Source organism: Cryptomeria japonica, chromosome 5, assembly GCF_030272615.1.
Source record: "Cryptomeria japonica chromosome 5, Sugi_1.0, whole genome shotgun sequence".
In the NCBI taxonomy this organism is placed as follows: Eukaryota; Viridiplantae; Streptophyta; class Pinopsida; order Cupressales; family Cupressaceae; genus Cryptomeria; species Cryptomeria japonica.
The window spans coordinates 845,250,670-845,266,709 of NC_081409.1; the positions used below are offsets into that span (position 1 = coordinate 845,250,670).

Here is a 16,040-nt window from a genome sequence, read left to right on the forward strand (position 1 = left end):
AGTAATCAGAAATCAACAAAGTGACAAAAGCAATAGTCACTCTCAAGGTATATACTTTCATTCCTTTGCCTTTACTTTCAAAACCCTAATTTTCTTCTATCCTTCATTTCATCATAACTTGAGTTTGGGAGATGCGATTTTCAAACCGTTTGTTGCGTAGGAATCGTATTTTCGTTCCCTTACTCCCTGGATGTTCCAAAATGTGCTCTGATGAAGCCTTCTTAGTGAACATCTCTCATCAATAATCGCTCACACAATTTGTTGTAAGTAAACATGCTACCCTGTTTCACCTCCCTAATAAGCAAGCCGAAACAGGGGGGGCATATAGCTACTCGCAAATTTCATCACTTTCCTTAGTAAGCATTAGGTGATTTTGTGATCTAACGTGTGTTTTGTAGGGTGCGGTTCCTAACTGTGTACTGCAGATACCGCTGGGGGCTTCGTTCGACAGACTTATGGATATATCCTTTTTCAAATAATGTTTACTTTTCTGTACTTTAGCTTGCATATGCACGTAGTACTCATATGACCGCTAAAGTGGGGGCTAAATGTAACGTCATAAATTGTACGCACTTGCTAAAGCAGTACAATTTCACACCTAGTTTAGCACCCGCCTTGGCACAGTTGCATTTTGCATTGCATTTCCCCTTTAGCACTTAATTAATCAAATTAATTAGGTCTAAAGGTTCTATTTCATCATCTTCCACATCATAAAGTCGGGCCCTTTCATTAAAGCGTGCCCCTTTCATTTTATTCCTCCAATACATCACTTAATCAAAAACCCTAATTAGGCCCTATTTTGAGCTTGGGGGCTTGATTTCGGGGGTCAAAACATCTCTAAATCACCTGTAACTTTGGGATTCGCTCTAAAATCATCATATCCGACGGCCCTGAAAATTTGGTGAAAAGTTGTCGGGACCGTGGCGCCCGGAGTGCACACAGTCCCGGACATTTTTCCCGAAATTTTAGGAGCGCGATCCAATCATAAAATAAAGCTTAACCCCAAGAAATTGGCGGGATATTCAATCTCTAGGTCGGCCAAAAGTTGGAATTAAGACCTAGGGTTTCATACATAAGAGCTCTCTTTCTTCATTTGAAAGGATCCGAATTTTGTTTTCAGGAACCTCATATGCAACGAAAGAGCAGATCTTTGAAGACTTCAGCAACACTCAACATTCATCCTCTAAGCATTCATCAAATCCATTCATCCACTTAGGGCATTGAAGGCATTGAAGGGCAATAAGGGATCACCGACTGAAGATTGGCTTGTACCCCTCCCTTGGGGTTGGGTATGATTTCATGTTGTTTTCATGTCTTTGCATAAGCCTCATTATATCACTTGCATTCATGCTTTAGATCACTTTGCATCTTGATTTGGAGCATTTACATTGTCATTTACAAGCAATTAGGGTTTACTTTCTAGGTTGCTCTAGTTTGCTTACTTGCATTTTAGATCTTGCACACACACAAGGTCTGCACACACATTACTTTTACAATACAACTTGGCTATTCGTGGAGGTGGAAATCACCAAAGCGGGGGTTTGACTAAGGCAAAACCCTATATAGCCGTCCAAAACACCTTTTCAGATATAAGTGCAGATTTCGGGATTCAGACGACGCCGCAAGTTGCAGATCCGAAAGAAGCAGACGGAGACCGCACCCTACACCAAGTTTCAGAGCCGAAGACCAGGACAGGGGCGTGGGGCGCCCTGGTCCTACCAGGACAGGGGCGCTAGGCGCCCTGGTCCCTGGGACAGGGGCGCTGGGCGCCCTGGTCCCCCTGTCAGACAGCAAGTTTTGGCAGTTCAGACAGTTTTCCAGGTTGCAAAACAGCAGTTTCAGGTGCAGTTTCAGGGGCAGAATTAGGACAGTGGCGCCCGCGCCCCCGTCCCGAACATTTCCACTCAGATTTTGACTCCGAGTACGCATTTGCATTCTTGTCTTATCTTTGTATTTACAGCTTTCCATAGTTTAAGTTCAATTCTGCAATCTTGTTATTAGTTCATACTTGCACTTTGGGGTTAGGGATTGAACTTGCATCATTTTATCTTTCAATTACAACAAAGGAATAGAAACCCTAATAGGTAGCCCGTGGCTCTCTCTTTTACAAAAAGAAGTAGCCAATTGTGTGATATCTCTAGGCTCTTTCGTATTCCGCAATGTGTGTCAAAAGGTAGGATTAGGACATGTTAACCTAGTCTCGCTTTTTCCCCTACACAGCACATATACATACATACATACATACATACATGCTTACATGCATGCCATTGTATGTATGCATGTATGGATGTATATATACATGCATACAACCATACATACATGCATCCATAGATGCATGCATGCATAATGTATAATGCATAAATACATAGATGAATACATAATACATACATATACATGCATACATGTAGATGTATTTACATACATGCAACTATTCATACATACATGTTAGGAAAATGGTGTCTCAACCTTACATTTACATAAGGTTGTTATTTATAATAAGTTTACATTTGAGCACGGATTGATCTAAAAATTTTCTCAAAGCTACGAATTGGCTAAATAAGCATGTTGGTAATTTTTTGTTGCAAGAGCATGTCTAGATTTGAAGATATTAAAGTTTCTGTTTTTGAAAGTTTCGAAGTCAATTCTGAAGGCCTTAGAGGCATTTTTGGGCCTAAGAATGGTTGTAAATAGTAAAGCCGATTGTAGCTTGATAGAGCACTTCATGAGCTTCCTGAAACTTCAAACGATTCATCAATTGAACACCCAAATCAAAAGTTATGGCCTACAGAAGTTGGGTTTCTTGAAATGGGAAACATAGAAACATGTTGGACACATAAATGAGCTATAAAGAGAGTTACATGTGTTGATGTGTTTTGACACATAAAAACATCTTGGATTGGAGATAAGTTGGACGCCACTTTTTGGGTGGTTTTACCTCATGGTTTTGTTTTACCATTTGATAATTTCATGTATTGTATCTCCTATATATTAGGTACCTAAGATGGAGGTTGTGTGTAAAAGTCTTATAGTTATTGACTTACCTCTAGATTTTTGGACAGCAATACTCTATGAGAAGTTTGCTTTGCAAGTATATTGTATTATGTTGTTGATTTCTCACTAATATATTGGACGACTTTTGGAGTGTGGGGGTTTTCTCTCGAAATGGTTTTCCCCACATAAATCACTATGTTGTGGTATTCATATTATTTATGTTTATTTCTGTTAAATTTCTATAACTATTGCAAAGATCTGAAAAGTTTTGCATAACCCTCCTCTCAAGTTTAGTGTAGGAAGTCATTCCACTACCTTAACTTCCTTTGAATACATACATACAAAAATGCATACATCCATACATGCATACATACACACATGCATACATACGCACATGCATGCATACATGATACATCCATGCTTGATGTATGCATGTGTGTATGCATGTGTAATTGTATGCATGCATTTCAAAAGGGTTTTCCCCACGTAAATCACTCTGTTGTGGTATTCATATTATTTATGTTTATTTCTGTTAAGTTTCTATAACTACTGTAAAAATTTGAAAAGTTTTGCATAGCCCTCCTCTCAAGATTAGTGTAGGAAGTTATTCTGCTACCTTAACTTCCTTTCAATACATGCATACATCCATACATACATACATGCATGCATACATACACACATGCATACATCCATTCATGATGCATGCATGTATGTATGCTATGTATGTGCATGTGTACATGCTTACAAAGCATACATACAAATATGCATGCATGCATGTTGTATGCTAAGTAGGTGCATGCATGTATGTATCATGCTATGTAGGTGCATGCATACATCCATGTATGCATACATACAATCAATGCATGCATGAATGCATATATAACATACATGCATTGTATGTATGCATACATCCATACATAGACGCATACATAATACATCCATCCATACATGATGAATGTATACATGCATGTACACATGTACATACATAGCATGATACATATATGTATGCATAGCATACATGCATGCATAAATACATGTATACTAGTATATCTATATTTAAAATATATAGGTAAATTATGCTGAGACATATCTTATAATAGAAGGGAATCAGACGATTGCAACAATATTAGTAGTGTTGAGACATGGACCAGCTAGGACACGAACCTGGGACCTTCCATACACTGCTAGAGTGCTCTAACACTGAGCTACTGGCCCCTCTTGGACCAGTCCATCGTCGGTCCGGGTGTGGCTTATTTCCAACACCAACAAGGAGTATATAAGAGTTTCAAAAATATGGATAATAATAGAGTTGTTTAAGTATGGCACTCTTCCACTATCATTTGAATGTAACGGTTTCAATAGTTAGAGACAAGTGGCGAGGGTTATATTTTATTTGGAGTAATAAAATAACACCTCCACAAAAACCAAAAGATGACATATTTCATGCATTTACCCGTCATTTGCATGTCAAATTGTTTCAAAATTGATTTTTTGTTTACGGACATTTTGATGACATTGTAGATGCCTCTCAGCATAACATAGCATACATGTATGTATGCTTTGTATAATCAAATTTGCAAGCACCAACCTCCAAGAGACACCAATCCCCTATACCAAAGCACCGAGCACCAAATCGAGCAATGACGCAACAACCTTAAATACAATTAAGATATAATAAATACAAACGATATACCATGTGGACCTTCCAAACTCAACCTTCATCATCTATCCAATCTGATCTGTATCAAAACACTCTCACAGTGTGTATAGGATATGCGTTGTAGTTCAAACACTTCATTGCATCTCTACTTCTCCTTAATGGGTGTACAGATTGCACAACTTTTGCCACTTCCACAACTAACACATTGGAATGGATCTGATTGACATTATATATGCATTCCAATATTATTTACATCCTCATGTCAGGCTACAACATATTTACAATATCCGCAAGTTGACCAAAGGTACATTCCTTAAACCAAACATGTAGTCAACTCAGTTCTAAAACCAACACATTACATTAAGAGTAAGATCACGTTATGCATTCCCCAACACAAACTCAACTAGTCCCAAACTACCTTCAGACGCTTCCTCCAATTGGCACATGTTTCCTTTCTCTAGTGCATCCAACAAAACCCTTTTGCGCAAACAGTGAACTAGCACTGAATACTCTGTCATCTCTAATTTTCCTTCTACTTGACCAAATCATCTGAATCTTGGATATAACATGCTTCATGTGTAACTTTTCTTCCGCAAGCCATAACCATCAATTGCAGTAATGAAACATATTACAAATACTGCCTCTAACAAACATACCTCAAAAACCCACCGCAAACACTTCTAGACCTCCGCAAATGCACTAGAAAATTACGAACAACTAATACCAGTACATGATGATAACATTAAGAGAGCTATCCAACATAACTAGATTCTATCCTTCATTGTTCCCAAATATTCTAACATAACTCAATCTTTGTGACATCAATGACAACACTATGTTAACAATGTATACATAAATACAAATACACATACACATGCATGCATGCATAAATACATGAATACATGCAAGCATACATACATAAAAATACATGCATGCTTACATAAAAATACATACATGCATACATGTGCATGCATAAATGCATACATGTGCATGCATAAATACATACATGCATGATGCATCCATGCATAAAAATACATGCATGCATGCATACATACTTGCATGAGTACATACATACATGCATGCATGCATGCACATGCATACATATAGATCCATCATACATCCATACATAATATACTAGCATACATTACATAGCATAGCATATATACATACATGCATACATAACATAAATACATGCATGAATACATACATAATATAACATGCATACACATATACATGCATGCATACATACATACATAAATGCATGCATAAATTCATACATACACGCATCATGCATAACATAGAATTCATACATGCATAAATTCATACATAGATTCATGCAAGCATACATACATGGGTATGTTTATTTTGGCAGACTTCGTGTTTGTTGTAGTTGTTATATTTTATACATATATGTTCTGAGCCAAGTTTGTATCTTTATATGCATCTGCATATGTACATGGATACATTTACACGAGTATAGAAAATTTGTATGCATATTTATGTGTATATGCATAAAATTATACATAAGGAAATTTGTATGCATATTTATGTGTATATGCATAAAATTATACATAAGGAATACATATATTCATATGCATATATACACACGTGTATAAACATGCATGTATGTATATTTGTTTGTTTATGTATATTTATGTTTATAAAAATATTAATACACACATCCAACTGCATGTAGAAATATAGAACTATGCATATTCCCCACACACAGACTCACACAAAACTATATATACACATGCATGTATTCATAAAAGTATACACATACAAACATATATGTGTATATTTTTGTGTGCATAAAATATGTATATTCATGTTTATAAGCAGATAAATATACATACATATATCCACATGCATATAGAAATATGCACACCCCACACACAAACTCAAATATATTTACACACATGCATATTAGTTGTTACATGTTTTTCAGATCTGCATTGGAGAATCGTGTGTCTATAATTATCTTCTTTGTTGTCTTTACATGGGATTGGAAGCCCAAATACCAAGGTTCAAAACTTCACAGACAAGACCTTGTATGTGCAAATGCATTGATAGATTTTCACATTGCTCAACGTTTGGCAACGTAATAGATTACATCAATCTCTTTTGAAATAAACTAGCTCTGGAGTAGATTACATCAATCTCTTTTGAAATAAACTAGCTGAGGTAATCTGCATTTTGCACATTACTTAAGATCTTAAGATGTAAAGGGTGGCCTCTTATAATAAAAAAGGAAGGCTTTTCTCAACTACTACTCAAGGTCAATGTAAATTAGGTTGGAAATAAAAATCATTATACATAGCTCCAAGTGAAAGGCAATGTTGATTAAGGTAACCTGCATAAAAGAGTGCTGAAGTTTGTAGCCTGTAGTGCCCTCTGCAGGTGTCTGTAGAAAGGTAACTTTCAAAATGATTCAGTGGAGTAAATGTTTGTTGTGCAGTAGCATCTATTGTTGTGTAGGACCTTTAGATTGGAAACCTAACGTTGTAATGGCATTCTTGATATGTCTACATGTTACTACTGTTAATTGGTTACCCTCTTGGCAAGCATGGGAATTATGAATATTGTAATCTTTGCCAATATTCTAAATGCATGTAATATTATAGCAAGCATTCTTGTTTCTAGATTTTGTAAAATTCTATTATATCAAAGCATTATATTGCTTCTAAGAATTATGTTTCTATTGTGCACTCTTGTATTGAATTTCCTATTTATATGTTTTAAACAACATGAATAAACAATTTTTAATTAAACCCTTTATCTATAATCGCATCACCTAACTCAAACTACAATATGCTACTTTATGAATGAGAGATGCAAAGTTTCATGTACAAAAAACTAGAGAACTAAACATGGGCAATATATTTAATACATACATATATCCACATATATCAAAATATTAAAAAAGCAAATTATAGTTCATTGCCTTAATGAGGTCTAAATTAACCTCACCTGAAATCAATAGTGACTTCATCCTCCTTTTACACAACTTGCGTACATCAGCTTTCCCCTTTGCCTTGAATTATGTTTTCCTACACTGCATTGCAAAAACAATTATTTGCACAATACAAATAACTCAATGATAGTGATTATATTACTTAATTGACTTCTAAGTTTTATTTTAACTCTTCTTATTTCTTGAATTGACTTTAAAGTCTTCTCTCCACACTAGTTTCATGGGATGGATAACTAGACAATATATACCTTATCAATATTTGTAAAACCACATTGTAGAGAAAACTTCATTTCTTCAAAAAATGTTGTGTATAAACATGCATTTATGTGTAAATGCATACTGATACAGCTATACATGTAAAGCTAAACTTGTATTTGTTATAATATGTGTGCGTTCAAAAATATAATTTTATATATACAAAGCCCTAAAAATATAAATATACATATATTAACATGCATTAAAAGATAGAATACACGCGATATCATTGCAATTTGTATATTTTTACCTGATGAAATACAAATTCAAAAATCTTAAAAAGCAAATAATGGTTCATTGCCTTGATGAGGTCCAAATCGATCTCACCTGAATTCAATAGTGTTTTTGTCCTCCTCTTAAACAAACTTCATCCTCCTCTCCGACAATTTGTATACATCAACTTCTCCCTCCACTTTAAACTGTTTTTTCCTACAATGCATTGTAGAGACACTTGATTACCCCAGATAAATAACTCAATAGTAGTGATGATATTTCTATAGACCCCTACAATAAATGTAAAACTCATCTTAGTTGAATTAGCACCAAGTCTTACCTCCACAATTTCCATAGAACGAAGAACTAGACTACATCTTATTGATAATTGTACAACCAAATTGCAAAAAAAACTATTCCTTCAGAAATGTGATGTGTCCTTTGTTGGTGGCAATATTGTACATGAAAATAAAACTAGTTAATTAAGTTGTAATTGTCTTGGTTAGTTGGCAACCAAGGTGTGGCAATTGCGGTGCGACGGTTGGCGCTCGCACCCCCTCGGTACCTTTAAATACTTCCGAATGTAACTTGCGAGGGAACAATTATGAATGGAATAACATCTCTTATACTTGTCTGATATCTATGGCGTTATTATTCTGCATTACGTGCTTTATGTTTTAAGTTATTCACCCGAGAGGGCAAACATTTGGCGCCATTGCCTAGACATACTCGGGAAAGGAAGGAGCGGATGGCGTATGGACACGATGGGCCTACCCGTCGGTGAGATTAACCCAGAGGCCGACGACGTGCAAACGGAACAATGGTCGTGGGACGCAAAGCGTGATGGCAAGAGGCGAAGGGGAAATTGAACCCTGTAAGAATCCCGACACAATGTTGAGATAAATTGTGGCCGAAAGGAAAAATAATAAGTTTTTTTTGGTGTACATGGCGTGTGCTTGCTATGTACGGAAGTGATTTATGCCCAACCTATTAAATAAAGATAGAAATAAGAAAGCAGAAACGGACGAGTGGGAGGCCGCGCAGAGGGCCTTGATTCTGGAGCAGCAAGTAGAACATAGACGGAGGCTGAGGCAACTTGTCGAAGGACGACCTGCCAAAGGGTGGCCCGAGGGGAACCAAGGAGGTGTCAAGGAGGGTGCAGAAGCCGACGGAAATTTCTACGCGTCGCCAGAACACCGTAGGGTGCGGAGCCACGAAGAGTTTCTGGAGTAAACAAAGTTACGGTAGAATCTAGTCGAGGAGACTCGGGATCAGTTTAGAAACTTATCCCTTACACCACGAAGTGAGGATCACCAAAGGGAGCCAGGAGTGGGCGCAGGTGAGAACGAAGGGGAGGACAACCGTACGGCTGTAAGTGTGACACACGGCAAGAAAAACACCGTACCCCCAGTCACCCACGCAGGACACACCACGGGTGCCGGAGGGAGCAGCGCAGGGGCTCAAACACAGCTACAGCCACCGCAGGGGCGACGACCCCCATCAATGGCAAGCAAACAGAAACTACCGAAGTTCAATAGCGACGGGAAGGAAGATCCCGTTCGCCATTGTCGAACGTACGAAACCATATGGTCAGCAAACGGTGTTACCGATCAAGATGAATGGGTAACACAATTCCCAGCAACCTTGAGAGGAGTGGCCATAGACTGGTACTCAGATATGGACAAGACCAAAGTCGGCACATGGCCCGACCTGAAGAAGGAGTTTGGGATAGAGTTCCGCCTCCTTAGAGACGACAACGAAATAGTCGTCGAGATCTATGGAACGAAGCAAAACAAGAACGAGATTGTCCAAGCCTATAGTCGGCGACTGAAGGAACTATTGGGAAAAATGGAGAGTCAACCAGCAGATGGGTTGAAAAAGCGATGGTTCGTGGAGGGACTGAAACACTCCCTCCGAAAGAAGATGAAAATCCTTCCACCTACATCGTACGAAGACGCATACAATAGAGCGATGGATCTCGAGAGCGAGACCAAGACATCGAAGAAAAAAAAGAAGAAGGATAGCTCATCCGAGGAGGATGACTCTTCACAGGAAAGCAGCAGCGATGGCGAGGCTGGCAAGCGGGTGCAAGCGCTCCAAAAAGACATGGAGCGAATGAGGAGGAAGTTCAAAACAATGAGAAGCACCGGTCGGACTGAAGGGGACATATGGTGCACTGAGTGCAAAGAGGAGGGGCATACAAAGGGTACTTGCCCGAAGAAAGCATTCTATGAGATTTGCCAAGTGATGGGACACTCCACCAAGGAGTGCCCATACAACATGAAAACCCAAAGTATGCAAATGAACCAGGTGTTGTTCACGGAGCAGGCCACAACATCCGCACAAGCAGGTACGGGCCAACAAACTAACACAACGGCATCATCTGGAGGATACCGGGATAACAGACGTGGCGGCGGAAGAAATAACAACAATAACAATAACGGAAGCCGTATCCAGTATGACGCCAAGGGCCGGCCAATGATCCAATGTAGGGCCTGTAATCAGTGGGGGCACTTCGCCCGTGATTGCACGAAGGAAGCCACCCCTCAACACCTCTACCGATGGTGTGGGCCAGGCGACCATGAGGACGCAAATTGCCCAAAGGCAGGGGTTAATCTCCTCAACATTGAGAAGGCTGAGAAGACGAGTGAGAAAGAAGTACTGGCGGTCACCCACACTCAGACGAAAAAGGCCACTTATCCCGACTCCCGTACGGAGAAGGAGAGATTACGGGAGGCAAAGGGCAATATTGAATGTGAGATGACGGCCGAACAACGGAACAATGAGGTGGTGAGTACATCACCCCGTACAAAAGCTGAAAATAACATCATTGGGCAAGTACTGCAAATGGAAGTACCTATAAGGGTAAAGGACCTTCTAGAAACAATGCCCCAATTAAGAATCGCCATTTTTAGTTCCATACAAACCACTGCGTAGGCACCTTTGCGTGCCACACGGGCGGAAGTTCCGTCAGCCCCTCGGCTGACCCAATGTTGTTGGCCTTAAATAGTGGTCGGCATCCTGCTGTAGTAGAGATGGGAATTCTCAGGGCTATCCTCAAAGACACCATCATGGACGGAGGTTCGAGGGTGAATGTACTGCCAGAGGATACGTGGAAGAAGTTGGGGAAGCCAACACTATGGCCACCCACGTTCAACTTGGTAGGTGCAGACCAGCACGGCATCAAGCCACTCGGCACCCTGATGGCCCAGCCGGTCACCATTGGCACGCAACCCTTCATACTAGATTTTGTGGTAATCCCACTCAAGAAGAAGGGGTACGACGCCATCTTAGGCAAAGGGTGGCTGGTTACAGCAAAGGTGAACCACGACTGGAAAAAGAACACCCTTTCTATGGAGAAAGGGGGGCAGAAGTACACCATTGATCTAAGTACCCAGGTTGTCGACGAGGAATTGGCATCATCTTCGGAATCAGAGGGTGAAGGAAAAGGCGACCTGAGGGACGAAGGACGGGGCTGCAAGGAGCCTGTTGTGACCATTTCACACATCGCCCCATTAGAATGGGGACCCCCTCTTTTTGCCTTAGGTTTTGCTTTCTCTTTGCTTGTTTTTCTCTCTGCTTTTAGGGTTTTGAGTGAGTGAGTGGTCTGCCTGGGCTGGCTAGATTAGGGCTAAACCTTGGAAGCTCATTTTAGGGTTTCTTTCAAGCTAAGTCTAGTCTCGTTTAGGGAGATTGTTAGTCGTCTGCCTGAAGCCTCAAGATTGCCAGAATGAAGCATGTTTTTCAAAAGAGTCATGTTGGTTAGATCAAGGAACAGGGAGAATAGGTCTCAGGTCAGGTCTGGATTGAAAGAGAGTTTTTCTTGTCAGGGTCCTGTTTGTTTCCCTGTCTAAGTCAGTTGAGCAAAGCTAGTGAAGAAAAGGAGTTGGTTTGATTAAGTTTGATGGAGGATGAAGCGAATCAAGGTAACATCTAACCTAGAAATGTCAAAATCGCTCCTAACCCTTCCAGAGGGTCCAGGGCGAAAATCCTTGTAGACCTCCTTTTCTTCTCATTTTTGACTGAATGATGCTTTCTAGGGCATGTTTGGGGGTGAATTGATGTATTCTTGCCTGGAGAGGGATTTGATTGATTTTTGAAGAGCAAGATGATGCCTGAAAGAGGAATTTCGCTCCTGACCCTTCCAAAGGGTCCAGAGCGAATTTCATCCTAAAGACTATTTTTTGCCTTGGATAGACTTGCAATCCTGTTCCTAGCCTAGAAAATGATCTAACTTTGCTTTGTGAGGTGATTTAAAACTTGAAAACTAAGCAATTTGGCCTGGAATGGAGATTTCGCTCCTGACCCTTCCAGAGGGTCCAGAGCGAAAATCTTGTTAGAGCTTATTTCTTCTTAACTTTGGCTAAGTTCTCATGTGCAGGGTCTCTTGGAATGAAGATTGGACATCATTTGGTACCTTTGAAGATTTGGAAGCTTGCAAAATGAAAGATTTTTGGACAAGAAGGGAAATTTCGCTCCTGACCCTTCCAAAGGGTCCAGGGCGAAATTCCCAAAAGGCTCTTATTTTGCAATGAAGAAGGTCAAGTTTTTGACATGAATGGAAGAAGAATAGCTTGTTTTTGCCTCCTGAAGAAGTTTCAAATTGAAAAAATGAAGGATTTTGCCCAAAAGGAGGAAAATCGCTCCTGACCCTTCCAAAGGGTCCAGGGCGAAAATTCCTCAATCACCTATTTTCTTACAAAGTCAAGTCAAGTTTTGGTTTTTATGGCATGGATGAGAGAGGAATAGTGTTTTCTTCCTTTGAGAGGTGAATTCAACTTGAAAGGATGATGGAATAAGCCTAAAACCTAAAAATCGCTCCTGACCCTTCTAGAGGGTCCAAGGCGAAAATCTCTATAGGAGACATTTCTTGCTCAATTTGATCAAATTGAAGTGTTAAAGGCATGATAAAAGGAAGAATGAGCATGTTGAAACCCTTAGACATGTTTAGAAGTGATGAAAACGAAGGATTCTAGCCAGGAAAGGAAATTTCGCTCCTAACCCTTCCAAAGGGTCCAGAGCGAAATTCCTTGTAAGCCTATTTTTGAGCTTTTCTTGGACATGAGACTTTATTCCTAGCATGATGAAACATGAAATCCCACTTGGCAAAGAAGTTTTAAGGTGAAGAAATGAAGATTTTTGGTCAAGATTGTAATTTTCGCTCCTGACCCTTCCAGAGGGTCCAAAGCGAATTTCCTTAAAACCACCTTTTGCTATCAAATTTTGTTAAGCCAAGTATGGGATAAGGTCAAGCATAAAAAGAATTGCCCCTGGGAGTGAATTGAGGTTGCAAGAAATCATCAAAAAGTGAAGGAATTGAGCCAAATGGTGAATTTCGCTCCTGACCCTTCCAAAGGGTCCAGAGCGAAATTCCTAAAAGCACCTATTTCCTTGCAAGGTCAAAGCAACTTTTTAGTTTTTATGGCTTGAATGGGTGTGAGGAAGAGTGTTTTGCATTTTGAAGATAATTGAAATTGTCAAGAAGAAGCAATCAAGCCTAGAACAAGAAAATCGCTCCTGACCCTTCCAAAGGGTCCAGGGCGAAAATCCTAAAACCTATCTTTTCTTCCAAAGATTGGACTAGATCAAGTTTAGACATGGGTTTGAGAGGACTTTTGAATTGCCTTGAAGTGGAATTGGATTGCTAAGGATGAAAATTTTGAAGCCAAGAGGGAAATTCGCTCCTGACCCTTCCAGAGGGTCCAGAGCGAAATTTCCAAATTCTCCCTTTTTCTTGCAAGTTTAAGACAAGATTTTGCTATTCATGACTTGGATGGGAGTGAGGCGTGGTGTTCCATACCTTGGAAATGATTTGAAGATGAAAGGATGAAGGAATTGCCCTAAAACCTAAAAAATCGCTCTTGACCCTTCCAAAGGGTCCAGAGCGAAAAATCCAAAACCAATGCATTCCTTTCAAGTTTGTGCTAAGACAAAGCTAAGCCAAGCTGGAAATTGCCCTTGAGACCACCTTCGAGTAAATGTTTGTTCCAAAAAATGATGATTCTAGGTCAGAGAAGGATTTTCGCTCCTAACCCTTCCAAAGGGTCCAAGGCAAAAATCTCAAAATCCCCTATTTTGCCTTGCAGGAACAAACCAAGCTTGGATGGAGTGAATGAAGAAGACCATTGTCTAGCCTTGAGGGGTGGATTCAAGACAAAATGATGAAGGAGTAAGCCTAAACAAGAAAAATCGCTCCTGACCCTTCCAGAGGGTCCAGGGCGAAAAACCCTAAAATCACCTTTTTCTCCCGAATTTGAGTGAGACTAAGCCTGGACTACAAGGAAAGAACCTATTTGGAATACCTTGAAGAGGTTTTGGACCCTCAAAAATGAGAATTTTGAGCTCAGGAGAGAATTTCGCTCCTGACCCTTCCAGAGGGTCCAGGGCGAAATTCCCAAAAATGCAATATTTCCTTCAAAGTTTTGATGAGCTAACCCAGTAATGGAGATAAATGAACCCTGGAGATTGCCTTGGAGGGGGTCAACGATCAAATTAAGGTGAATTTTGACCTAATAAGCAAAAATCGCTCCTAACCCTTCCAAATGGTCCAGGGCAAAATTTACATTTTCACCTAATTTCCTCCTGAAATGATAAAAGTTTCAAATGCAAGACTTTGATTAGGTCAAAACAAACATAAGTTCGCCTTCCGGGAGATTTTGGAGTCGAAAACAAGGTACTCGGGACCTAATTTGAAAAATCGCTCCTGACCCTTCCAAAGGTCCAGGGCGAAATTCTTGAAAACACCTACTATTCACCTTGTTTAGGCTAAGTTGAAGGCAAAATGCAAATTTGTGATGGCAAACCTAGGTTGTGAAGATTTTGATTCATAAAGCAAACTAGCCTAGATGAGAATTCAATCAAGTCTTGAAAGAATTTAGGCCTTCATCACTTTGGATATTTCAATGCCTAAGGAGAAAAGAGCCTTCATTAAGCCTTGATCAAACCTTGATATTCCTAAATTTTCACCAAATTTGCCAAATTCAAGACATTTGGGGAAGCTAGATCAAATTCGCATGAATTAAGGCCTTTACCATTTAATTAATTAATCTTTAAGCCTTAATGTAAATATAAAATCCACCTTGGAGGCCTTAAAATCAATTTTAAAATTTTAAAAATATAGGTGAGCGCTCAAAATGCATTTGTTTGCTTTTACAAGCAAGTCGGCCTTTTCCTAAGGGGAATTTTATTTGTTTTATTACTAAAAAACTAGGTCGGCCTAATAGTTAATTAGGGTGAGTGCCCTATATAAGAGAGGAGTGTTGTTTCAAAATGCAAATCATTCATTCATTGTTCTAAATGCGATTTTGAGAGGCAGATTGGAGGAGAGAAATCTAGCAGATTGGAGGTGAATTTCTGACCAAGTTGGAAGCTAAATTTCCAGAATTCACTAAATTTTGAGAAGCTAGTGGAAGGCGAAGCTTTTTGAAGGCTAATTGAGGCGTAATTCATCCAAAAGAAGACCACAATTCAATCCTTATCCAGCAAAGTCTGATCTTCTTTCTTCATTTTTCAAGGTTCATAATTAGGCTTTCAAAGGAGAAGGTATGAAGAATCAAATTGTTTGAAGTTCTTATTCAAGACTTGTTTTGATTTTCATAACAAATTTTTTAAAGTCTAAGTCTTGAAAATCTAATTTTCATTCATAATTAATTTGAGGAATCATGTCATTTTCAAATTAATGTTTTGAATTATTCCCTTGGAAGGACTTAACTGCTATGCCTTAAGGTATGATGCTTAAAGACTAATTTTAAATTTTTGTGTAGGCATCAAATGACAACCCCCAAAGTCGGAGGATCTACTAGTCGACAGGCTCTCATCAAGGAAGATCAGAGGAGCGACGAATCGGAGACCAGGATCGTGTCCAAGTGGAATAATGTCAGAGACACCAACTTAGGAAACTTCAATGTGAAGAAGTTTCGAGAGGTCCCCTATATTGGCAAGCCATCA

At 39.4% G+C, this 16,040-nt stretch overlaps 1 protein-coding gene across 26 annotated transcripts in view; it reads right to left on the reverse strand.

The window, feature by feature from the left end:
- Positions 1-16,040, reverse strand: part of LOC131062725 (uncharacterized) — a 104,236-nt gene that overhangs the window by 67,537 nt on the left and 20,659 nt on the right. For 17 of the 26 annotated variants that reach the window (XR_009372758.1, XR_009372754.1, XR_009372762.1 and 14 more), the window contains 2 exons: positions 8,208-8,309; positions 7,622-7,706 (listed from right to left, as the gene is read on the reverse strand). The exons of 3 other annotated variants lie outside the window; for them this stretch is intronic. The gene's annotated coding sequence lies outside the window, so the exon portion shown is untranslated. The remainder of the gene's footprint in view (positions 1-7,621; positions 7,707-8,207; positions 8,310-16,040) is intronic. 6 more of the 26 variants (XR_009372761.1, XR_009372764.1, XR_009372763.1 and 3 more) reach the window with 1 other exon arrangement.